We start from the raw sequence: 26,255 nt of genomic DNA, 5'->3' as shown, positions 1-26,255 counted from the left end.
GAAATAACCAATAGAATCCCACTAACATATTTCCTAATCAGGCTATTAGTCAAAGATGGATCAAAATCACAAGGGTTTTCAATCTTCAACTATCATTCAAAGTGTTCTTCAAATATTCAAACTTATATTCATTAAGTTCATAGCATTTTCAACACTTATATCAACCACAACTATGAACAATCATCAAAACACTAAACATAACACACAACTCGGTTTCTATATATGTCCGATTTCATCACAAGTGCAACCCGATTTCATCCTTCATTTTTATCATACAATGAATCTATTTTTTAACATCAAGCATTTATGCAAATTTCAACATATAACAAGAGCATTCATGAACCGATTTCTTTTCAAATATCATGCATAACTCAACTACCATATTATCACATAATCTTATCATACATTTATTCAAGCACAAACACATCATGAACATATTTAACACTAAGCATTCAACAATAACCAACAAGAAATACTAACCGGTTGGTGAGGTGTGTGTGTGTGCCGATCCAAAGTCCAAATCCGAGAGTTTCTTGTGTCAACCGAGTGGATCCGAGAGTCTTGGATATGTGTTTGTGTGCTAGAGTTCTAGTGGGAGAGAAGGTAGAAGTGTGTGTGTGTTCTAATGTTCAACAAAATGGTAACAAATAACTAAGGTGGTGTATTTATAGTCAAGTTCCAAGTGTTTGCACCCTTAGTGGGTTTCGAGTGGGGGTTCACGGCCCAAAGGCCCAACCGGCCAAAGGTTCTCGGCCCAAGGCCCAAAACCGATTACTATTCACTCGAGACCTCATGGTCTCGAGTCGGGTTCCTTGTTGTTTCGTGTCGGGTTCTCGGTTCACTTATAATACATATAAATATATACAATGCACACATAACAAGCACATATCATGTAAAAAGGTTCACGTTATCATTAAGTTTAACCGGACAGCTAGTCACAAAATGTACAAGCAAGTTACAACGAAAGGTTCTAAATTTCGAGTTGTCACATCATCCCCAAGTTGAAAGAAATTTCGTCCCGAAATTTGATGGCACTCACTGAGGAAGCTAGTCAAGTTGCATGGTTTTCCCGGTTATCCTGGGGTGTCACATCCACCCCCCGTTGATCTGGAATTTCGTCCCGAAATTCCGTAGCTTCAGCCTCAGTAGCTCTGATACCAATCTGTCACACCCCCCAAAATCCCACCTGCGGAGTACTACCGCTTGGAGGCGTGACTGACCAGGATCCAGCCACCAATCATACTGAACAAGCATATAAGTAGTTATAAAAGTTTAACCATCACGATTGGTGTTCAAAATCAAATAAGTTTAAGTTGCAAGCGGAAGCATAAGTTTAAAGTTATAACATAAGTTCCAAAAGTTTCAAGTTTAACATAGTCTCGTAGCAATCCCTGTCCCACAACGATTCTCCTCCATGCAAGCTCCAGCTGAGTACCTATGGTCCTGCAAAGCATGTAGTAACGAGTCAACAACTAGTTGAGTGAGTTCACGGGTGGGCGTTCGTTTGAGTTGTTTCGAAAACAGTTTACTTTATCTGGCATCCTGCCGTGGGGGTTACCCCATAGTTTAAAAACGTGACATGTTCGTTCCCAGTTACTCCGGCACTCCGGCCGTGGGGGCTACCCCATGTAGTTATCAGGCATTTCGGCCGTGGGGGCTACCCCATGTACATCATCTGGCTCTCCAGCCGTGGGGGCTACCCCATGTGTATACTAGACTCGTTACCGTATCGATTGCTGACTGTAGTCATGTTTATGTGCCCTGAAAACATCAATGTCTATCATCATTGACGTGCCCCAGATCCATTAGTTCACGCCCGTCCTCTGCGGCACGGTGTGAGGCTTGTCAGACCTAAATAGCGCTATCTAACTAATGACCCGCTCGCCATTGGCCCGGCGATTAGTCGATACAAAAAGGAGGGACTTCGTGATAGAGTTTTAGTCTAGTACGTTTATCCGTCCATCCGGACGAGGAATCACATTCCTGAACCACTGACGTCCTACCCAAGGTAGACGAGGAACCACGTTCCTTAACCCCGTTCCCAACCCAGGGAATCCCATGCTTTGTAAAGGGTGTGAACTCACCTTGGTTTGCTCGGCAGTTAATCACAGAAAGTCAATCAAGTCGCAAGTAGTCAATAACGTCCTAACACGGATATCACGTATTATCAGATTCGAACCAAGTAGTGTACAAATGTTCAACACGTTTGGCAAGCACGTTTAGCAGTAACAGTTAACAGTCAATAGAAGCACATACGGTTCACAAGTTCAGCCCAACTACTTAGGCCCAAACACGTAAAAGCAGTTAACACAGAAGCCCATCAGTCTGGCCTATTAACTAAGGCCCAAAAAGTGTGGTCTCGAGTCGCAACCGGACTCGCAAGCATGGTCTCGAGTCATGCTGTGTGTGTTGATCTCAGGTGGTTGCGAGTCGCAACCGGTGTCGCAACCGTAGTCTCGGTTCATCATGCTAAGGTCTCGAGTCGCAACCGGACTCGTAACCTGTGGTTTCGGCTTGTCCTGATATGGTTGCGAGTCGCAACCGCGTGGTCTCGAGTCATCACGCTGTGGTTGCGAGTCGCAACCGGGTGATTGCGAGTCGGTAGCAGTCGTTTTCAAGTTCACGTGTTGATGCAGATGTAGTCAGATTAGTGGTACAATATAATCAGGCCCAAATCCGGAAATAACCAATAGAATCCCACTAACATATTTCCTAATCAGGCTATTAGTCAAAGATGGATCAAAATCACAAGGGTTTTCAATCTTCAACTATCATTCAAAGTGTTCTTCAAATATTCAAACTTATATTCATTAAGTTCATAGCATTTTCAACACTTATATCAACCACAACTATGAACAATCATCAAAACACTAAACATAACACACAACTCGGTTTCTATATATGTCCGATTTCATCACAAGTGCAACCCGATTTCATCCTTCATTTTTATCATACAATGAATCTATTTTTTAACATCAAGCATTTATGCAAATTTCAACATATAACAAGAGCATTCATGAACCGATTTCTTTTCAAATATCATGCATAACTCAACTACCATATTATCACATAATCTTATCATACATTTATTCAAGCACAAACACATCATGAACATATTTAACACTAAGCATTCAACAATAACCAACAAGAAATACTAACCGGTTGGTGAGGTGTGTGTGTGTGCCGATCCAAAGTCCAAATCCGAGAGTTTCTTGTGTCAACCGAGTGGATCCGAGAGTCTTGGATATGTGTTTGTGTGCTAGAGTTCTAGTGGGAGAGAAGGTAGAAGTGTGTGTGTGTTCTAATGTTCAACAAAATGGTAACAAATAACTAAGGTGGTGTATTTATAGTCAAGTTCCAAGTGTTTGCACCCTTAGTGGGTTTCGAGTGGGGGTTCACGGCCCAAAGGCCCAACCGGCCAAAGGTTCTCGGCCCAAGGCCCAAAACCGATTACTATTCACTCGAGACCTCATGGTCTCGAGTCGGGTTCCTTGTTGTTTCGTGTCGGGTTCTCGGTTCACTTATAATACATATAAATATATACAATGCACACATAACAAGCACATATCATGTAAAAAGGTTCACGTTATCATTAAGTTTAACCGGACAGCTAGTCACAAAATGTACAAGCAAGTTACAACGAAAGGTTCTAAATTTCGAGTTGTCACATCATCCCCAAGTTGAAAGAAATTTCGTCCCGAAATTTGATGGCACTCACTGAGGAAGCTAGTCAAGTTGCATGGTTTTCCCGGTTATCCTGGGGTGTCACACGGCGTATCTACCATGTTTTCATCACATTACACTCGTTCCGTTATCCAAACACTAACCAAAACCAAATCGTTTGATAGATAGTATATTAAATATACTTTGGTTGTTCAAAATAATAGTTTTCAGTAGTATATTACAAGTATACCTTGGATTTATAAATAACACATTTAAACTATGTTTTAGTTTTGCAAGTAACATATCCGAATATGCTTTGGATGTGATAAATAACATATTAAACTATGTTTTAGTTTTGTAAGTAACATATCACAATATGCTTTGGATGATTACAAAATATATGTTGGTTCTGTACAATACCACACATGAGAGTATATCAAACTATACTTTTTGGGAGTATATCAAAATATACCTTAAAGGTGCGATTTAAGAATTCATTCAGACCTGGTGCATCAAACTACACCTTTGAGACTATAGGGATACCACAAAGGAAATCCCTATTTGGATGGAGAAACGAATTGGTTTCAGACATTCCATGACAACAGGAATGGGGTGTCTAGTCCTATAGCGCTATATCATACTACTAATCGGTCTGGTGAACAAAATAAGTACTATTCCAACAATTACTTTTGTAGTCCTTGAGAAATCAGTGTTTAAATCATAGATAGTCATTTAGTTTGTCAAAAGATAATTACTAACATGTATAATCAATTATACTTTGAAATCATGAAAATAACAGATAGGTACACATGTTTCACCCCAAAACAGTTCAGAAAACAGTAAAAGAGGGGAACTATGTACTCACCTGAGATTGCTTCGGATTCCTTGTATAATAACCGGATAATGCTAAAGATCACGGAATATCAACGGCACCTAATAGGTAGCTTATGTTAATATACCGGACCAAATCGGAAGGATCGGACAGTACGCGGGTTCGTAAACCAAACGAGTATGGAGACTCGTGTAATATGGCTTAGCAAAGCCTACATACTAAAATGAAACCTAATCTAAGTGCTTACGGTCCATCACGACCCGTTTAGGTAGCTTATGCTACCCTAACGCGTCGTTCGCGTAGAACGCGTTCGGAACGCCTAACATTGCGACCACACGGTATAACCTCGGAAGGTTATAGCTATGGTCACCTAATGTGTTTGGTCGGGTCCTAATGACCGACCAAATGGGTCGGGTTCGAAAGTATAAGCGATGGTTTAAATCGCTTACCTTACGACCCTATATAAGCACTAAACTAAAAGTGACGAGCTAAGCATGTTAGAACATGCTTAACTAAGTTTAGAAACAGGTTTGGCATCAAAACAAACGGCTTTGATGCCCACGAGTAGTTTGGTTACAAAATACGCAAGAATGCGCATTTTGGCCGAAACTACGACTCGTCACTGAGCCTAGATAACGTGGTAATCAGTAGGTATGGTCACTATGGACCATAACCATCGTGATCACGCTCACGTTATGAAGTTCCATGAACTTCACATTGACCAAAAGCTAGTCAATGCAGAAAGTCAACAAAACGTTGACTTTCGGACTCGAAAAGCGAATAAAAGAACGAAAGAAGACTTACGGAGGGTCCTCGAGTGCTAATCAAGACCAAATAGCTCAGGTATGAAACAATGGTTTCAACTTAGAGCTTTAAGATCTGATTTTGTGATTTTTACACTAAAGGGGGGGGGTATTTATAGGAAAAGTGGAACCGTTAGGATCGTTTTATCGAATATCGTGCCTTGATCTCGTGCGTACATGTGTCCAGTGGATAAGTTCAGTGAACTTGACCCTTGGCTCTTCATTGGGTGAAAAGGCATCGCCCCTTGATCGAACGAAAGGCCAGATTCTGCATTAAATGCAAAATCTTTCTGTCAGACATGTTCACGCGGCCCGCCTAAGGATTTGGCAAATCCTTACGCGCCCCGCCTAAGGTTCCCAGACCAGAATTTTCAATTTTGGTCCCTGCACTTCAGAAACACGTATTTTGGCCCATTTTTGGCACGTTTAAGCCCCGTTAACCTCATTTCAAGGCTCTAAGATGAAGTTAAAGTGTAGGGGACTTGAAATATGCTCAAAAATATTCCGGATGTCGGTTCGTTTGGCCGTACGATCGCGATGTTCGCTTAATTACGACGGAATGCGCATAAGCGTGAAAGATGATCCAAATGACGCGACGAATGGATTTTTCTCATGCCAAGCACTAGGGCATAATATTAGGATGCTTACATAAATTTTTTGGATGTCCGGATGTATTCAGAACATGAGTTATGCGCGAAAGTGCAAACTTATGCACTTTTTGACACTTTTAGTCCCTGAATGATCCAAAAGTTTGTTTTAGCATACCAAACACCTCAAAGCCTATTTCTAAGCTATGTAGAGGATATTTAGGGTATGTTTAACTTATGAACATGTTCCGGAATGTTCGTTACAGTTCAAATTGGCATACTTTCGCAGTTTGTCAAGTTTAGTCCCTGTAAGCGAATTAACTTGTTTTTGCCATACCAAAGCCTTCAAAACTTATTTCTAAGTTATGTAAAGGTTATTTAAGGTATGTTAAGTGTATGATGGTCTCCCGGAGTATTTGTCGCATTAAACTGAGTACGTTTATGCACCAGTTTGCGTATAATTCTCCAGAAAGCGTTGTAGAGTATGAAATTGAACAAGAATTGATATGTGCAAAGCATACACATATTTATACAAATCCCAAGTATGAAATACAATATTTCCTTGGTTTGGCATTTGTTTGATGGTTGAAGTGACACAGGTGTCACAGTCTCCCCTACTTTAGGAAATTTCGTCCCGAAATTTAATTCTAGAGGAAACTCGTGAGGACAGCTGTGAAGGTTTCGCCTTATAATAGATCCATTGAACCCTTAGGTAAAACCCTGGGCCATGTTAGGATTCTTAGCGAATTTGTTAACCCTCAGAGTGAATTCCTTGAAATAGTAAAACATGAAATTTTGAACTACTGATTGACGAACGTTTCTTATGAAGGCTTATCATAGGAAAACTTGGTGTGTGATTGAGATCAGAATTGGGGGAGTGTGAGAATAAATGACATTGGTCGAGGTCCGAGACTTCTCCCGTATCATTATTCTTATCACTAGGTCTTAACACATGATGAAACTTCCTGTGGTTCCTGTGCACTGAATTCCATAATTATGTAGGCCTCCATAATTACGTAATTCCTTGCACAGTCCGTACAGTCCATTTCATAATCCGTAGGAAAAATTACTTGAATAAATATGAAGCGATTTGACTAGACCACCAAAGGATCCTTTTAATTCGATCAACGAACGATCTTTTTAACTAGATCAACACATGATCTTCTTAACTAGACCGTCGTACGATCTCTTTAAATAGACCGCTTAAGGGATCATTTTTATATCATCACATGATATTTCTAATCAGATTTTCAAAATCAATCTGTTTAAGCAGACCTTTCAAGAGGTCCAATTATAGAATAATACTTTATAACCCGAGGGACTTAACTACACTGTTGAAATCCATTAAGGGTTTAAGATAGTATCTTTGGATATCCCATTATGAATCTCTCATATGAGGATATGAAAGATTCTATGAGGATTTGGATGGATCACATACAACCACAAAACATGTAAGAAAATACATAAGCACAAATTTAGTTAACTTGATTCTTTATTTTGTTATCCTTAGGTATGGATATTAAGGCACACTAGGAATCCAACCTATGGATTTCATTTGGCACTTTAACGATTTATGAAGATCTATCTATAAAGATAGAGGGATTCTCAATAGGTGTTTGACTTTGTTTCTTAAAAGAAACGAGAGTTTAAGGTTCTTGGGGAGATCACAAGTGATCATAATATGACAGAACCATACGAGTAGTTTGTCTTTGGGTTGACATCATAAAGTTGCATCAAGCATTCACACAAACGCATAAATTTTGCAGAAATAAAAACAACAAATCTTTATTTATGTAACAACGGAATTGTCTTGAAGTGTCAAAAGATAGCAACTAAGGAAATACAAAACACTAATTGTTCACTGCTGCATCATTGTTCATGTTTGCCTCATTGATGTTGAACACTCATCCACGCGCTGGAGGTATGTTAACAAGCCTTGGGCAACTGTTCCTGTAGTGGGTAAGGTCACCACAGTTATAACATGACCCTGGAGGGAACCGTGCTTGAACAGCAGCAGGGTTTGCAGCAGCTTGATTTGCATAACGACAAACATTGATCAAATGTCCCAACCGCCCACAGTGGGTACATTTGTGACACTGCTCTTGCTCTAGATGATGACGGTTGCATTTGTTGCACAACGGTGCGGTACCAACATAGTTTTGTCTTTTACGAGGTTGTGTTGGCTGGTTTGGTGCAACTTGTTTGTCTTGAGCAGTTACAGCGTAGCTTTGAGAGGCTTTGCGCTTTTTCTTCTTGGACACCTCAGCACTTTCTTCCTTTGGTTCTACATGAGCAGTCTTGTCAGATGGTCTTAAGTCGCCCTTCCGAAACAGCTTGCGCTTCCTGATTTGGGATTCAGTTAGAGTGGCAGCCAATTCAATGGCTTGTCTGACAGTAGTAGGGTTGCTGCCAGTAACGATGTCCTGAACTACGTCAGGAAGCCCATCAATGTATTTCTCAATCGCCTTATCCAGAGGCGTAACCATAGTAGGGCATAACAAGCTCAATTCCTCATAGCGATCAGTATAGGCTCGATGTTCCCCACTATCTTGCTTTAAATCATCAAATTCCCTTTCTAGAGCCCTAAGCTCATGACGAGGACAGAACTCCTTCATCATAAGAGCCCTAAGCTCGGCCCAAGTCTGTGCTAATGCAACCTCTGCACCACGGTCTCTCATAACCCCGTTCCACCACGTAAGAGCCCTCTTCTGAAACACACTCGAAGAAAACTCGACCTTGCGATTTTCAGGACACTGAACGTGACGGAAAGTATTCTCAATGCTCTCGAACCATTGAAGAAGACCAGTTGCTCCCTCAGAACCATTGAACTTGAGCGGTTTAGCTGAGTTAAAAATCTTGAAATTGCATGGAGCATTGTTGTTGTTGATGGCTTGAGTTATTTGAGCATAAAGATTTGGGAAGGCAGCAGCCATTTGTTGCGCGATGATTTCCGCCAGTTCGGCATTCGCCATCTGATTGTCGCGTCGAGGAGGCATTCTAAAAGAGGGAAACATGAGAGGAAACGAGTGAGGGAATTAGACGAAAAGAATGAGATGAAACAAATCTGATGAAAGCAAGGATAGTGGCCGTCTGTCTGTTACTACAAAGCAACAAACGACCTGGTGATTAATCAAAGCAAATAGGTCAAAATAATGTATCGCGAAGACATGCTCGCCTATAAGTGGACACTCACCCCAAGAGTTCCCAGGTAAGAGTGACTGGTCCGATTATGTGGATTTGTACGAACACTCTAGCCTTAGACAGAAAACTCAGGGTACAGGCACCCACCCTTCCAGTTTGCATGTGTTCACAATATTTAGACCAACTTTGACGAGAGTTTTGAAAATTCAAAGGGGTTCAAAACCTTATAACAGAGGGTTCAAAACCTAGTAATCAATCATCCTAGAACAGATGATTAGTTTTCAAAGCGGTTTTGAAATTTATGTTCTTGTTGCGGTCGTCGCCTAAGGATAGGTGACGGTGTTGTTTTATGACTAAACGCAAGTAAACTCGCGTTAGGGTCCTAGGAAGGTTATAGACTAGGTCAAAGCATTACTAATAACCTAATTCCCTATAACCATGAGCTCTGATACCAACTTTTCTGTCACACCCCGACCACGTAGAACATACAAAACGTGGCGGAAACGTCGGGGAGTGTTGTAACAGAATCATTGTTTCATAACACATGGAAATTTAAATATTGTTTTATTGATTAAGTGAACTCGTTGTTCTATTACAATCACATAAGTACAACTATGATCTTCCAAGTTTTAAAGTTGCTAAGGCACGAGTCCATCCTAAATGTAGCATGTATCAACAATCATCTCAAGACAGCACCTGAAACATGTGTAAAAATAGGTACGTCAGCATAAAAATGCCTGTGAGATACATAGGTTTTGTGGAAACGGAGTTCATGACTTATGTTTGAGAAAATGTTTAGTCATGAACTTTGTAAATTTGCTTTGTCTTGTAAATCATTTGAAAAATGATAGGATCAGATGATATGTATAAATAAGAGAATAATGTATGGTTAACTGAATAACCATGTAAAATGAGTTTATATAAGTTAAGTTGTTTGAAAAACAATGTTTTAATAAAACGTTTATGGTATATATAAAATATACCTTGGTTTTAAGAAAGTTGAATAAGTAATATATTAAAATATATTTCAGTTCCAGTATTGTTAACCCAAGTGTACTAAATAACGCCACGGTATGTAATGCAATGAAAACACTTATATATAAGAAGTACCAGCGGCGTATCTACCATGTTTTCATCACATTACACTCGTTCCGTTATCCAAACACTAACCAAAACCAAATCGTTTGATAGATAGTATATTAAATATACTTTGGTTGTTCAAAATAATAGTTTTCAGTAGTATATTACAAGTATACCTTGGATTTATAAATAACACATTTAAACTATGTTTTAGTTTTGCAAGTAACATATCCGAATATGCTTTGGATGTGATAAATAACATATTAAACTATGTTTTAGTTTTGTAAGTAACATATCACAATATGCTTTGGATGATTACAAAATATATGTTGGTTCTGTACAATACCACACATGAGAGTATATCAAACTATACTTTTTGGGAGTATATCAAAATATACCTTAAAGGTGCGATTTAAGAATTCATTCAGACCTGGTGCATCAAACTACACCTTTGAGACTATAGGGATACCACAAAGGAAATCCCTATTTGGATGGAGAAACGAATTGGTTTCAGACATTCCATGACAACAGGAATGGGGTGTCTAGTCCTATAGCGCTATATCATACTACCAATCGGTCTGGTGAACAAAATAAGTACTATTCCAACAATTACTTTTGTAGTCCTTGAGAAATCAGTGTTTAAATCATAGATAGTCATTTAGTTTGTCAAAAGATAATTACTAACATGTATAATCAATTATACTTTGAAATCATGAAAATAACAGATAGGTACACATGTTTCACCCCAAAACAGTTCAGAAAACAGTAAAAGAGGGGAACTATGTACTCACCTGAGATTGCTTCGGATTCCTTGTATAATAACCGGATAATGCTAAAGATCACGGAATATCAACGGCACCTAATAGGTAGCTTATGTTAATATACCGGACCAAATCGGAAGGATCGGACAGTACGCGGGTTCGTAAACCAAACGAGTATGGAGACTCGTGTAATATGGCTTAGCAAAGCCTACATACTAAAATGAAACCTAATCTAAGTGCTTACGGTCCATCACGACCCGTTTAGGTAGCTTATGCTACCCTAACGCGTCGTTCGCGTAGAACGCGTTCGGAACGCCTAACATTGCGACCACACGGTATAACCTCGGAAGGTTATAGCTATGGTCACCTAATGTGTTTGGTCGGGTCCTAATGACCGACCAAATGGGTCGGGTTCGAAAGTATAAGCGATGGTTTAAATCGCTTACCTTACGACCCTATATAAGCACTAAACTAAAAGTGACGAGCTAAGCATGTTAGAACATGCTTAACTAAGTTTAGAAACAGGTTTGGCATCAAAACAAACGGCTTTGATGCCCACGAGTAGTTTGGTTACAAAATACGCAAGAATGCGCATTTTGGCCGAAACTACGACTCGTCACTGAGCCTAGATAACGTGGTAATCAGTAGGTATGGTCACTATGGACCATAACCATCGTGATCACGCTCACGTTATGAAGTTCCATGAACTTCACATTGACCAAAAGCTGGTCAATGCAGAAAGTCAACAAAACGTTGACTTTCGGACTCGAAAAGCGAATAAAAGAACGAAAGAAGACTTACGGAGGGTCCCCGAGTGCTAATCAAGACCAAATAGCTCAGGTATGAAACAATGGTTTCAACTTAGAGCTTTAAGATCTGATTTTGTGATTTTTACACTAAAGGGGGGGGGTATTTATAGGAAAAGTGGAACCGTTAGGATCGTTTTATCGAATATCGTGCCTTGATCTCGTGCGTACATGTGTCCAGTGGATAAGTTCAGTGAACTTGACCCTTGGCTCTTCATTGGGTGAAAAGGCATCGCCCCTTGATCGAACGAAAGGCCAGATTCTGCATTAAATGCAAAATCTTTCTGTCAGACATGTTCACGCGGCCCGCCTAAGGATTTGGCAAATCCTTACGCGCCCCGCCTAAGGTTCCCAGACCAGAATTTTCAATTTTGGTCCCTGCACTTCAGAAACACGTATTTTGGCCCATTTTTGGCACGTTTAAGCCCCGTTAACCTCATTTCAAGGCTCTAAGATGAAGTTAAAGTGTAGGGGACTTGAAATATGCTCAAAAATATTCCGGATGTCGGTTCGTTTGGCCGTACGATCGCGATGTTCGCTTAATTACGACGGAATGCGCATAAGCGTGAAAGATGATCCAAATGACGCGACGAATGGATTTTTCTCATGCCAAGCACTAGGGCATAATATTAGGATGCTTACATAAATTTTTTGGATGTCCGGATGTATTCAGAACATGAGTTATGCGCGAAAGTGCAAACTTATGCACTTTTTGACACTTTTAGTCCCTGAATGATCCAAAAGTTTGTTTTAGCATACCAAACACCTCAAAGCCTATTTCTAAGCTATGTAGAGGATATTTAGGGTATGTTTAACTTATGAAAATGTTCCGGAATGTTCGTTACAGTTCAAATTGGCATACTTTCGCAGTTTGTCAAGTTTAGTCCCTGTAAGCGAATTAACTTGTTTTTGCCATACCAAAGCCTTCAAAACTTATTTCTAAGTTATGTAAAGGTTATTTAAGGTATGTTAAGTGTATGATGGTCTCCCGGAGTATTTGTCGCATTAAACTGAGTACGTTTATGCACCAGTTTGCGTATAATTCTCCAGAAAGCGTTGTAGAGTATGAAATTGAACAAGAATTGATATGTGCAAAGCATACACATATTTATACAAATCCCAAGTATGAAATACAATATTTCCTTGGTTTGGCATTTGTTTGATGGTTGAAGTGACACAGGTGTCACAACAAAACATTTTATAACTTGGGAATAATTAATCAAAGTTAAACTTGTAAAAGAATTACATGTTCGTTATGCGTTTAGTCGCCCGGGTCGTGTCGGGTTTAAGGTTAATTGACACACCACTCAGTATAAGTCCGCGGAGGGAAGCCAACGATTATACCTTAATAAATATGGACACATTACCGGGTGTACGCCTACACCCGGATGTCAAGGTCGTGGCCATTTCTTAAAATGATGCCAAGGATATCCGGGACATGGTCATTAAGCTCCCAAAGGCGTAAAACAAACAAAACCAGTTTTCAAACGGGTCACATTGATAATACCCAACTACTAATGAGTTAGGGTCAATTGCCCGACCAAGCGGTATTTTATATACCGTACCCCCAAGCCCGTATAACGGAAAATAAGTTAAAAGTATTTACCTGAGCAAGTATAAACCACAAAAGCAAAATGCAAGTGTCTTTTACTGGGCTCCTATTCTGGAACGAAGGTTTATAATAACCTATTAGAATCCTAACGGGTCTTTTAACATAGCCTAAGCTTAGACCGGTTAGTTTCGAAGGATAAACATGGTTTAATCGCGAGGAAAGCGAAAACCGAAAAGGAATGTGACTTAGACCCGACAAGTTTGGAGACTTGTATATTATGGGTAAACTAAATACATTCTGAATTTAGAGACTAAGATGATACGGTTTGGCCCGTTTCGGCTAATGTGCGTGAACTAGTTACATAAGCCGATCCGAACGCGAAAGTGCGTAACGGGCAACCATATAAGTCATATACAAGTTTCCTGAGATTATATGCACCAAATATGTTGTAATATCAGTAAGATATGTCCTATTATGCCCCAAATGATTTTCAACTCACTTTACGCCTCATAAGGGCATTTTGGTAATTTCACATAAACTTAAAAGGTCAAAATGGAAACCTGAGTTCTCAACCTTAGTTTACTGTTATGATATAAAATTTTACTAATTATATCAGTAGGTATTAAACCTTATGTATATAAACTAGTTTTAACATATACTATGTCGTAAAAATGCCTAAAAAGGCGATTCGGAGCCATTTCCGGGTTTTAAAAGAAAAGCTGATATTTTTATAATTCCAGAAGGCTCAAAATAATATATTTAACATAACAAGTCAGTAGAAAAAGGTTTGGGGTCAAAAGGTTTTGTAAAACTCATTTTATGGTCTAAAAGGGCAAAACCGGCATAAGCCGAATTAAGCTTAAAACCTTATGTTATGCTCAGTTTAAAAATAAATAAAAATCTTTAAAATTCCCAAAATATTATTATATAACAGTGGGTATAAGGTTTTGATATAAAATTTGGGTCTAGGTAGGTTACATGCTAATTACGCTAACTATTTACTAAGAAAGCTTCTAATTACGCTAATGAGCATAACTCTTAATCTAGACCTCAAACTGATGTCAAATTTTGGGGACAAGTCTATAATTTAGTAACTAAGATGTCTATCCTTTTATATTTTCAAAAATCATGATTTATGGACATTTGGGCATAAGGGTCAACATATGGGCATTTAACGGGAACATGCATACGATCAAGATATCTAATGAACCATGTTGTATAATCACAGGAGGATATACTAACATGTTATTAGGTCCAAAAGAAGCTCTAAGGCAATCTTAATCTAGACTAAAACGGGTCAGAACTGAAAGTCAAAGCGAAAGTCAAACTATGCGACTTTCGGTTCCAACCCGGGTTTAAACAGAAAATTGTCGAGTTGAACATGTTGGAACATGTTCTTACATTATTTACCACGTTATATTATTGATAAAACAGGTTGCATGCATCCTACATTGCTAATTATAAGTTAATTTGAATTTAAGCGTTCTGTTGACTTTTTATAGTTAGCTTTGACTCGACAATTGACATGCTTAAAGTAGGAATCTGGAAATACCCTTTTAAGGGTTTGTTACCCACATAATTACCTACTTAAAGGTATCTTAAATTCGTGATTTGACAGAGTACATTTTAATTAATCACGAAGTCAAACCTTAATTACGACGGTTTGACTTTTAGCTAATTAACTAAGCTAGAATGGATTAAGGGAGGTTAAGGTCACTTACAAGGATCCTAAATAGGATTAGAGACTTAAAGAAAGTTGGTTGTTGTCCAGGAAGCTTCAGAGAGTCTTGAACCAAAGTCCCCAAATGAGCAAATGAAATGGTCACCACCTCAAGCTCTTATATAGTGAACTAAATGGTCCAAGATTATGACAAGCAACTCTACAAAGGTTGGGGGATCACCCCAGGTGTCCCTAGAGGGCTAAATACTGCCTAGCAAGCCCCTGATTTCAAAAACCATCGTTTTAAGTCGGTGTAACGGGCTGGACAGGCAGCTGTCCATTTTCTGCTGCCAGCGACTGCCTTACGGACCGTAAGCTTAAGGCCTTGCGGTCCGTAAGAATCTCTTGCGGATCGTATGCTGAAATGGCTACGGTCCGTAACCGACCCTTGCTGAAAGTGCCCAGGTACCCTCCTTACGGACCGTAAGCCTAGGGCCTTGCGGTCTGTATCCGATGGGCAGAGGACAAAAATTTTTAGAATCTTCAAGTCTTGACCATGCAACCTCGTGAATTCCGAACTTCATGTTAACTTTTCCAGATGTGGGGCCATTTTGCTCAGCCATTGCATGCCTACCATGCTCTTATAATTTTGGCCTCTTGCAAAGGATTAAATTGACGGAAATTTCAAAGTTTCAAGTCTTTAGATCCTCTTAAGGTATGAACAAACTAAATAACCATTTCTGATTCCTATTTACAAGGACTTTATTTAGTATTCTCAGTAGTAACAAGCCTATTAATCCGAAGTCCGTAATAAAGATGGAACTTTATTTATTTGGAAGCAACCGGTTATTATATAAGATGATTATCAAATGATTTAAGGATCTTGGGATTTATAAAAATTCGGGTCGCTCAGAGGTGATTTAATAACATGTCGCCCTTGGGTCGTTCAGAGGTATTTTAAATAACATAACGCCCTAAAATCCTACCAAACATCTTTCATTTAATCCGGTTTTTTCTGACACGTCTGTTTCTCATGACACGTGTCTTTATTCTAATGGACAGGAATTTTCGAGGTGTTACACATTCTCAGATTTTTGTTTCTCAGCATCAATCTTCTTTTGATCAACATCCACAGATTTTAGATTTGGACACTTGCGAGCAATATGTCCTTTTTGATCACATTTGAAACATGTTCTCATGAACACATCTTTAACCTGTGGTTGTGGCTTTCTCTTTTGAGCATAAAACTCGTCATGAGACTGTCATCCAATTTTAAGTTCTTTCTCTTCAACTAAACTGTTTCCTTGAACAAAACTCATTTTTGCCTGATAATTCGGCGTCTCATTTTTGTTCCGATTCTGTTTCTTCTTATAACCCAACCTAGCCTTCATATTTTTCTTCTTAAAACCAGGTTTGTTATACGAAACTTTATGACTCTTACCAACAAACTTTGAAATCTCAGACTTCTCAATCTCAACCATTTTGAAAACTTTATCAACCTTTTCTGAAATCACATTCTGAATCGGGAATACAACATCTAAGAACAATTTGTCTGATCCAGTCATGGTATAAACCAATCCCTTTGAATCATCATTCAAATTTTTCTCGGATTTGATGTTCTTCAGATATCCATCATGAAGATTTCCTTCATTTTCATCATGTGATTCAGATTTACCTTTATCAACCGACTCTTCTTTCAACACACTTTCAACGACTTTACCTACCACCTCTGAATCATGAGAATCATCAGATTTGGAATAGGTTATGTCAATGTTGTCTGGAAATTGGTCTACCATGTTGAAAGCTTTTTCGACCTTTTCCTCATCATAAAATGCAAACTTTTCCGGTGGTGGAACTTGATGAAACTCTGAGCGAATGCCTTTCTTGTTTTGCTCAGACTCACCATCTCCCGGTTTATATTGAAAATTCGTTCAAGCACATATGACGACACGTGGTAACTTTTTAACTTGTTGTTATCCTGTTCTAAATCAGCAATCTGTCGCTTTAACTTAGCAACATCCTCAATATAGGAATTAACAACATCTTGTTTTGTAGCATACATTCGTTTAAGCTCTTTGGTTGTTTCAGAAAGATAATTCATTCTAGATTGAGCATATTTCATTTCATCTTTCACTTTCTCATATGACTCTTTTGTAATATGATATGCTAATTTCATAGAGTCATATTCCTTTTTCATTTCTTGACAAGCAATTTCTTTTTGAGAACACTCTTCTGTCATTTTAGAAATATTTTCTTTCAAAAATTCATTTTCTTTTTCTATCTTTTTACATTTTTTGGAAAGTTTTTCATCATTTTCTTTAAAACCTTTTTCTTTTTCTAACATTTCTTTGCATTTTTCTTTGAAAATGTTTTCAATTTTTGTGAATTCAAGATCTCTTGTTTTGAATTGCTCATCTTTTTCAGTACAAGCTCTGCACGGTTCCATGCATTTCTTGCATTGTTCAATCATTTTAAAGTTTTCAAAATCAGAATTTACCTCAGTGATTGGCACCTTGGTGTTTTCAGCAGCTTCTGTCTGCTTCATCTCATCATCATCTTGCTTTTCTTCAGTACTGACTTCCTCACCAGCATCTTTCTCATTCTCATTCTTTTCTTCTTTCTTCACCTCTTCTTCAAACTGTTGTTCTTCAGTAACAGCTTCTTTAACAACTTCAACTTTAACAGCTTCTGTTTCAACCTCTTCAGCAACCTTCTTCAGATTGTTCACCATCTCTTCAACACTCTTCTTCATTCTCTCTTCATCCCTTTTTCTTAGACATGATAACATAGCATATCTGATCTCTTTCTCAAGCCTCTTAGCATATGTTTCATCTTTCATCACATGTCTATAGTATTCGTCTCTCAACGGGACAACGAGAAGAACATCATCAAAGATTATGTCTTTCTTTGGAACAACCGGTTCACCTTCTCTGTTGTAGTAACATTCTCTCTTCTTATCCCATCTTCTGTTGCTGACAGCACTTTCATACTCTTCCTGCATGTCATCCAATCTTGTAGGACCGGTTTTGACTCCGAAACGATTGCGAAACGAACGTATAACATTCGGAATCCGTACACGAACGCGACCTAACACACGTGATGTAATATAAACGTGATTCTATTAGAAATCTAACAAGAACAAGCACCTTGAATCACAATGACAACACTTTCTCTCTCTAGATTCTCTCTCTAACCTCTAAGCTCCAAAGCTTCAAATGGCAAAAGTTTTTTAAACTAAACATAACCTCCCTATTTATAGGCCTTGACTTTTAATGAGATTTCTCATTATTACAATTATGCCACCTTGCCTATTTGACTAGCTATCACTAATATAACGACTCGTTTTCTTCTGTTTCTCGCTATGGCTCGAATTGACGAAGGCTATAGACATAAATGCACTAACAGACTCCCCCTTAGATATTGCCGCAGTCAATCTCGTAGCATCTTGTCTTTCTCTCTCTTTCTCTGTAAGTCTTTTCACTCAAGATCTTTTCTCGAGTTCTCTCTTTGATCTCAACTTTTTCTTCATGGATTTCAGCAGTGTCTTTGTCTTTGTTTTCATCTTGAACTTCAGCAACAAAAACATAATGCTGGGACTTTGATGCTTTTCTTCCATGAGCTGTTACAGGACGATCTTCATCTAGAAGAACATCCTCGTAAATTACAGCACAAGCTCTTGATTTTTCTTTAGGTTTATCTTCAATCAACTGTGGCTCTTCTCTGCTTCGATGGTAGATCGCCTTTCGATAATAATCATCGTTGAAAGGACGTTCATTTCCTTCAGCAACTTCAGAGTTTCTACATTCTCTTTTGAAATGGCCCTTTTGCTTGCATCTGAAGCAGGTCACTTTGGATTTGTCAAATCCAAGTTTTGTTGAAGCACCTCCAAGCGATTGTTTCCCGGTAATCTCCATATACCTCTGAGCTCGGCGAATACAACTAGCTAAACACCAACGGATGTCAATGAGCTCCATCTCTTCCGGATCAATCTGGTCGTAGTCTTCTTTGGTCAATTCGGAATTTCCAATTTTGCCAGCTACAAGACCTTCATATGACTCCAGAACAGATGCAAGGAAACTCATTTGCTGCTTTGCTGCATTGATGCTCATTGCAGGAGAATTCTTCAATTTAAGAGCAATGTTGCACAGAATCTCTTCAGTTTCATCAGAACTTGACTTTGCAGATGAATGATATCCAGAATGATGACTTGTCGACGTTGTTTGTGGTTCTATCATCTTCTCACCATTAAATGCTATTTTTGGTGAACCAACGCCTTTATCAGAAGGTACACTGCCTTTGTAATGCAAGCCCACATTCTGTTGATGTGAAGAACCAGTCATCTTGCTTTGCTTTTGTAACTCCAGATCATGACTTTCAATCTTTTCAAACAAAGAATCAAGAGAAATTTCATCATATAAAGCATCATTTTTTAAGATAAAAACAAATGTTTGCCACTGATCTGCTCGTGGTAACGCTTCAATGACTTTATCAATAAGTTCCTCTCTTGTTTTGTCAATTTTAAAACGTTCAAGTTCGATTTTGAGGTGACAGAATCTCTCTATCATTTGTCTCACTGTCTCTCCTTTTATATTGTCAAACAGATCAAATTCTTTTTTAAGTAACGCAATTTTATTTTTTCTAATCTGTTTTCCCCCCTCAACTTTAACTCGTAAAGCTTCCCAAACTGATTTTGATGACCCATCATGTGTAAGTAATGCAAATATATCATTCCTAATTGCTGACTGGATCAACGCAATCATTCTTTGTTCGGCAGCAAACTCAGATTTATCTTCTCTTGTAAATCTCTTGAATGGTAAAACTTCGCCTTTGTCATCTTTTGGCCGTTCATATCCAAACTCTAGACAAAACCAGCTTTCATGCGCATACGCTTTCGCCCAGTTGATGAAACGTTCTTTCCACCAGGTATAATCTTCAATGCTTTCCAGAGTTGGTGGCTTTGAATGAGTTCCATAAAAGTTATCATGCTTGATGTTTTCGTTGATCGCCTTCGTGATAGTTTTTGGTGTAACATTTGCAATCTCGGACGATTCGGATGTGAACACGTTGTAGAATTCTTCAGCCATAATGCGAACTTCTTGAATTACCTTGAATATCTCGAATTACCTTGAATCAACAAACAAACAAACACTTATCAGTTTAAACACTTATCAAACAACTGAATCAAAATAATACTCGAAATGGTGAATTTTCCGTGCGGACTGAAAGTTGACAGACTGTGCGGACTGAAAGTTGACACACTGTGCAGACTGAACTTGATGCGAACTGAGATTTAAGTTGTCAAACCGTACGAAGTGCTATGACCCGGATCAATATTCAAACAATCTGACCTTACTCCAACCGAACTGACAAGATTCAAACGAACTGGACCTTTGAATGATCAAACCGTGAGACTTGGACCTTTTCCAATGACCTTTATAACACCACACGACCCGTACCAAGTCAATGTAAACCGGTTCCTTTTAATTGTGCAACAAAAATGTAATTGGGCCGCAACACTATAATGTTGTAAACGTTGGGCCGAGATACATGAACAGAATTGTGCCGACAAACTTATAACACTATTATTATCATTGGGCTGCTAATATGTCTGTAGTAGGTCGGTGCATATATATGATTGAATTTGATAGGGCCGCACCCACTAACCCAACAACATGATTGGATCAAACTAATCTTGTAAAATGATTGGGTCGTTTAAACCATAAATCCGACAACAAATTGTTATAATTGACTATGATTGGGCCGTTTATCTCTTAAATGTTCAACAAAAATAATGCAAACAATCAGACATCCACAAAATCGACAACTGATGTTGAACTTTTGTGATTGGGCCGCTTTAAAACACAACAACTATCATTGGTCCGACAACATCATGTAACCAACTCACAGTCACTTTAGTTTATACTTTGTGATTGGACCGATTTTATAATGTGGACAAACAACAACACATACAAAATCAATTATGGCTGACAACTGATGTGTGTAAAATGCAACATATAAATTACATCAAATGAGGCATAAAACTAACCCTTTTTAAGTGCTAATGTTGGAAAAAGAGTGTTTTTGTCTTCCTTTTGTGTTTTCAGGATGAAATGAGCTCAAATTCACAAAAGAAGCAAAAAGACAGCTAATTCTAACATAAATACAAGAAAAGGAATAAAAGTAGACTGCCCGAACCCTCAACGGCATCCTCCCAAGCAAAGAAGAGAAAACAGAAGACTGAACACGCCCCGTGCTCAGCCAGCACGGGGCCGTGCCCAAGAAGCAGCAGAAAAGACAAACTTGTAGAAGCTTCTATTGCCCACCACGGGGCCGTGTCCAGTGAGCACGGGGGCGTGGCGAAAGTACAGCAGGCGCATTAATTGTAATTGCGAATTACAATTAATGAAGAGAGAGAGTGTCAGACGGGCACGGGGGCGTGTCCAGCGGACACGGGGCCGTGCCCAGCCTTCTGTTCAGCCTATAAATAGGAGTGCTTGGTTTCATTCCAACTCATCCCTTGGCACACCACCTCTCTCACACTTCATCCAACACCCACCACCACCATAACACCATCATCCACCACCATCATCCATTGTCCATCGTAGAGTGTGTGAGTCGTCTCGGGATCCAAGATTGATCGTAAGAGTTCTTCACAATCAAGGCCATGTTTGCCTAAGTCTCTTACATCACTTGGTGAAGACAAGTGTTTAGTATAATACTTTTTATTTTTAATCTTTTGCACTTTTTATTTGGTTTTGTATTAATGACTTTAATAACTAGTTGTTTATGTTGAAGGTGATCTTTCCTTATCGTTTGTCCGTGGTGTCTTGGCATTATTTTACTGTCTATATAAAATAAAAGATTTTCACCATTCATATCTCCACGGTCTATATGGAGGTATGTTGGCTACCTGGTCGGGGGTTAAGGGAACGGTTTGGTAAGGGTCTTGCCCTTGTTCAGCGTTTAGAGGTCCTGCAAGGGACTTGGGTCAATTTTAGTAGGATCTCCTTCAATGCCCATAGGTATTGGATGGCGGGGATCCAAACTCTTTGACCCCCTCATAAGTTAACTACTATTAATACTATAACCCGGCTATTTAGGACTGTATCCCTGCTGACTCAGACTACTTAGCTGAGGGTAACGTCACCGCCAAAAGCGGGGCCTACCACAATTTGCATTAATAACTTAATTTATTATCTTCCAATAATCCAACCCTTTAGGATTGTATCCTTGCTGACTCAAACTACTGGGTTGAGGGTAACGTCGCCTTCAAAAGAGGGGCCTACTACAATAACTAAGATAATCTCTTAAACAAGTGCAAAAGTGCGAAAATAATCAAAGGTTATACTAATACACGAGTCGGATCCAAGTGATTCATCTTGTCTATCTGTTTTTATTTTATTTTTATTTTTCAGCATTTAGTTAGTTTTTATCTTTCTAGTTTAAAAACCTTTTTCCTAACTTTTTTATTTGATTAGACGTTGAGGATAAACCGGTACTAAAAGCTCTTGTGTCCTTGGACGACCTCGGTATCTTACCAACACTATACTACGTCCACGATGGGTGCACTTGCCCATATGTGTGTTTAGTGTTAGTAAATATCGTGTTTTATAAATTTAAAACTTGGCTAAAAGTGTAAAAGGGCTTAAAATATACATCAAAAATAATACACACTTCACACGCATCAAGTTTTTGGCGCCGCTGCCGGGGACACAAGGATTTTAAGAAAGTTAGGAATCAACGGCCTAATCATATTTTTATTTTTCTTTTAAATTTTTAGGATTTTTCATAATTTTTCAGCTTCTGCAGAGCTCAGCACGGGCCGTGCCTGGTCGGACACGGGTCGTGCCCAGCATCGTTACTGACAGTTCTTAGTTTTCCAAGTTACAGAAAGCTGACCACGGGGCCGTGTCGGTGCAACACGGGGTCGTGTCCAACTTCCAGTAACTGGGATCTGGAAAACAATCACTGTAACTCCGACCACGGGCCGTGTTCGCTGAACACGGGGCCGTGGTGAACCTTCTGACCAGCATTCTTTTCTGTTTTTATTGCAGGACTTGGAACCAGACGCCAATCCTACATAGTGTATGAGCTCCAATTCTAATAAGGACATAAAAGAACCTCTAGAAGAACCCGAACGCTTTCTCAGAAAAAGATTAAAAGCTAAAAACCAAGAGAAAGTTTCGGGTGATCCACCTCCAATGGCGGACCAACGTACCCTCATGGATTATCTACCACCCACCGTAGGTAACCTAGGCGCTGCTATCAATGCTCCGAATGTTGAAGCTAATAACTTCGAACTTCGGCCGCATTTGATACAAATGCTCCAAAACTCCGCAACCTTCCATGGGCTTGCGGACGAGGATCCCCATCTACATATTACTAATTTCTTCGAAATATGTGATACCTTCCGGATCAATGGAGCATCAAATGACGCCATCCGCCTCCGAATGTTTCCTTTCTCACTAAAAGACCGAGCGAAAGCTTGGCTCAACGCCCTCCCAGCTGGATCGGTAAACACCTGGGATGAACTAGCCCAAAAAATTCTATATAAGTATTTCCCTCCCGCTAAAACGGCTAAGTTAATGACTGAAATTAATACATATTCACAAGAGGACGGGGAATCCTTATATGAAACTTGGGAAAGGTTCAAGGAAATATTACGCAAGTGTCCACATCATGGCCTTGCGATATGGCAACAAGTATCCACTTTCTATAATGGACTGTTGCCACACACAAGGCAAACACTTGATTCTAGCTCCGGGGGACTTTTAGGTAATCGACGCCCGCATGAAATATATAACCAAATTGAGGAAATTGCTCAAACCAATTTTCAATGGCACACCCCCCGAGGCAATAAATCTATTGCCCCGGGCGCCCATAAGGTCGATGAAAGCACTTCTTTACAAGCCCAAATTGAGGCCCTTTCTTCAAAAATAAAAAAAATAGAAATGACAAAAACAGTCTCGGTTATGGCTTGTGAAGGGTGTGGTGGGCCACATGAAAATTGGAGTTGTATGAAAGAAACGGACGACCAACAGGAATCGGTAAGCTACATTGATAATAGACCTAGGCCGTCGGGTCCTCCAACGGGCACTTACAACCAAGGATGGCGAAACCACCCAAACCTTGGTTGGAGAGAACCCGGCAATAGTAGTAACCAACAAACCCAACGAACAAACTTTCAAAAACCAAGAAATGAGTCACAAAATTTCACTCAACAACAAAGTGGACGAGAAAGGCTTGAAGATACTGTATCTCGCCTCATCTCCGACACTGAAAAGAAAAACTCGGAAAGATTTCTACAATTAGAATCAAATTTTAGAAATCAACAAGCTAGTATTCAAAACATAGAAAAACAATTAAATCAAATAGCTCAAAATTTTGCCGAGAGACCACAAGGCGCATAGCAATACCGAAACAAACCCAAAAGCGCAAGTTCATCTCATCACGCTACGAAACCGCACCGTGGGGCCTGCAGAATCGCCGCCGCCGACAGAAGAAACAGTACCCCCACCTCTGTAGGAGAAGGACTCCCCTCCGTCACCAGAGCCTACCAAGGCTCCTCGAGTTCCGTACCCCGGTAGGTTAATTCGTCAAAAGACCAATGAGCAATTCGCAAAGTTCGAAAGTCTATTAAAGCAATTGCATGTCAATATTCCTTTTATTGATGTCCTAACCCAGATGCCCAAATACTCTAAGTTCATGAGGGACTTCCTCACTCATAAAAAGAAAATTGAAACTTTGCAATTAGTTAAATTAGGTGAAGAATGCTCTGCCCTCGTACTCAATAAACTTCCCCAAAAGAAAATCGATCCCGGAAGCTTCACGATTCCCTGCTCAATCGGGGAGTCCCCCGTTCGTAATGCACTAGCCGACCTTGGGGCTAGCGTTAACCTCATGCCCTCATCAATGTTTAAAAGACTCGGCCTAGGAACAACGAGTTCTACAAAAATGAGCATACAACTTGTTGATCGATCCGTCAAATTTCCGCAAGGTGTCATTGAAAATGTCTTGGTAAAGGTAAGCAAATTCGTCTACCCAGCCGACTTTGTCATACTCGATATGGAGGAAGACACCGAGGTCCCCCTCATACTAGGGAGACCATTTCTTGCCACCGCACAAGCGGTGGTAGATATGAATGACGGAACACTCACCTTGAGGTATGGGGATGATGAAGTAAAATTCGGAGTTGGGAAGAGAATAGAGGACGACGACCCGGTCAACTACATGAAGGTTATTGATTTGAGTTTGGATGCTGCTCTCCGATGGTGTAATATGGGACGCCAAGCATCCCACTCAGAAAATATATAACCTCACATTGGGTCTAGCCAAGGACCCTTATAAACGTGGCGCGCCACGGAGGCATTCCGCGGAACTATCCTTAGTTTAGTTTAATCTTTTAGTTTTAATTTGCAGGAATAAAACACACTCACGGTGGTAAAGGATGAAAAAGGGAACGAGAAAAATGGCCCCATGCACAATAACGAGGCAACCCGACACAAATCTCCATTACAGAAGGCTCAACACGGGCCGTGCTCAACCAACACGGCCCCGTGCTGAACCACCTGCAGAAAAACGCCCAGTTCAGGTAACTGGACACGGGCCGTGTTCAACAGACACGCCCCCGTGTCCAGGCTTCTGTCTCATTTCTTTAATTTTTGTTACTGGCACCTGAACACGGGGCCGTGTCCGGTCCCCACGGGGCCGTGTCCAGACTGCCAGTAACATAAATCTTTGCTTTTTTAACACCACATTACACATCCAATCAACCTAAAAATTTATTTTTGGGACACATTGAGGACAATGTGTAATTTAAGTGTGGGGGGGAAGCTAACACCTTGAAATTTTGCAAGTCCTAACAACAAGCCTTACACAAAACTCTATTGGAACCGCTAAACACCCCAAATTTTTTTCAAAAATTTTCATTTTTACTTGTCTAAAGTTTAAGTTAGGAATCCTAAGATTAATAAGGTTATATTTTTAAAATTTTACAACCGAGAGCGTCGTGATAACAAGAACCAACATAAGAAAATTATGAAACGACATAACAAGTATAGTTAAAATTTGATTATATATACTTGATCACATTAAAAACCCATTCCCACAAAAGTGAGTTTTGAGCCTTTATTAAGCATACAAATTTACATCCTTAGACTAAATGCTCATTTTTCATTTCTTGTGTGAATAGCCGCTTGGTTCTTACAACTCTAGAACTTGCCACGACGATTCATTCCCGGTCCTTACCAACTTAAACCCAAGTAAGTAAATGATGGAGGCATTAGGACTAACCATTTTTCTTTCTACACCATTATTTTTCATTTTTTTACCACCTACCCAAAATCCCCCTAGTTAACCCCCTTTGAGCCT

General features: G+C 39.5%; 1 non-coding gene across 1 annotated transcript; it reads right to left on the bottom strand.

The window, feature by feature from the left end:
• Positions 1 to 23,464: 23,464 nt before the first annotated feature.
• LOC118492617 lies at positions 23,465 to 23,571 on the bottom strand. The gene has a single exon (XR_004894621.1). It is a non-coding gene; the product is annotated as a small nucleolar RNA R71 (small nucleolar RNA).
• Positions 23,572 to 26,255: the final 2,684 nt, after the last annotated feature.

This window comes from Helianthus annuus, chromosome 5 (assembly GCF_002127325.2).
Source record: "Helianthus annuus cultivar XRQ/B chromosome 5, HanXRQr2.0-SUNRISE, whole genome shotgun sequence".
NCBI classification, from domain to species: Eukaryota; Viridiplantae; Streptophyta; class Magnoliopsida; order Asterales; family Asteraceae; genus Helianthus; species Helianthus annuus.
The sequence above is the reverse complement of the archived record's forward strand: the minus strand, read 5'-3'. Positions and strand labels throughout refer to the sequence as shown.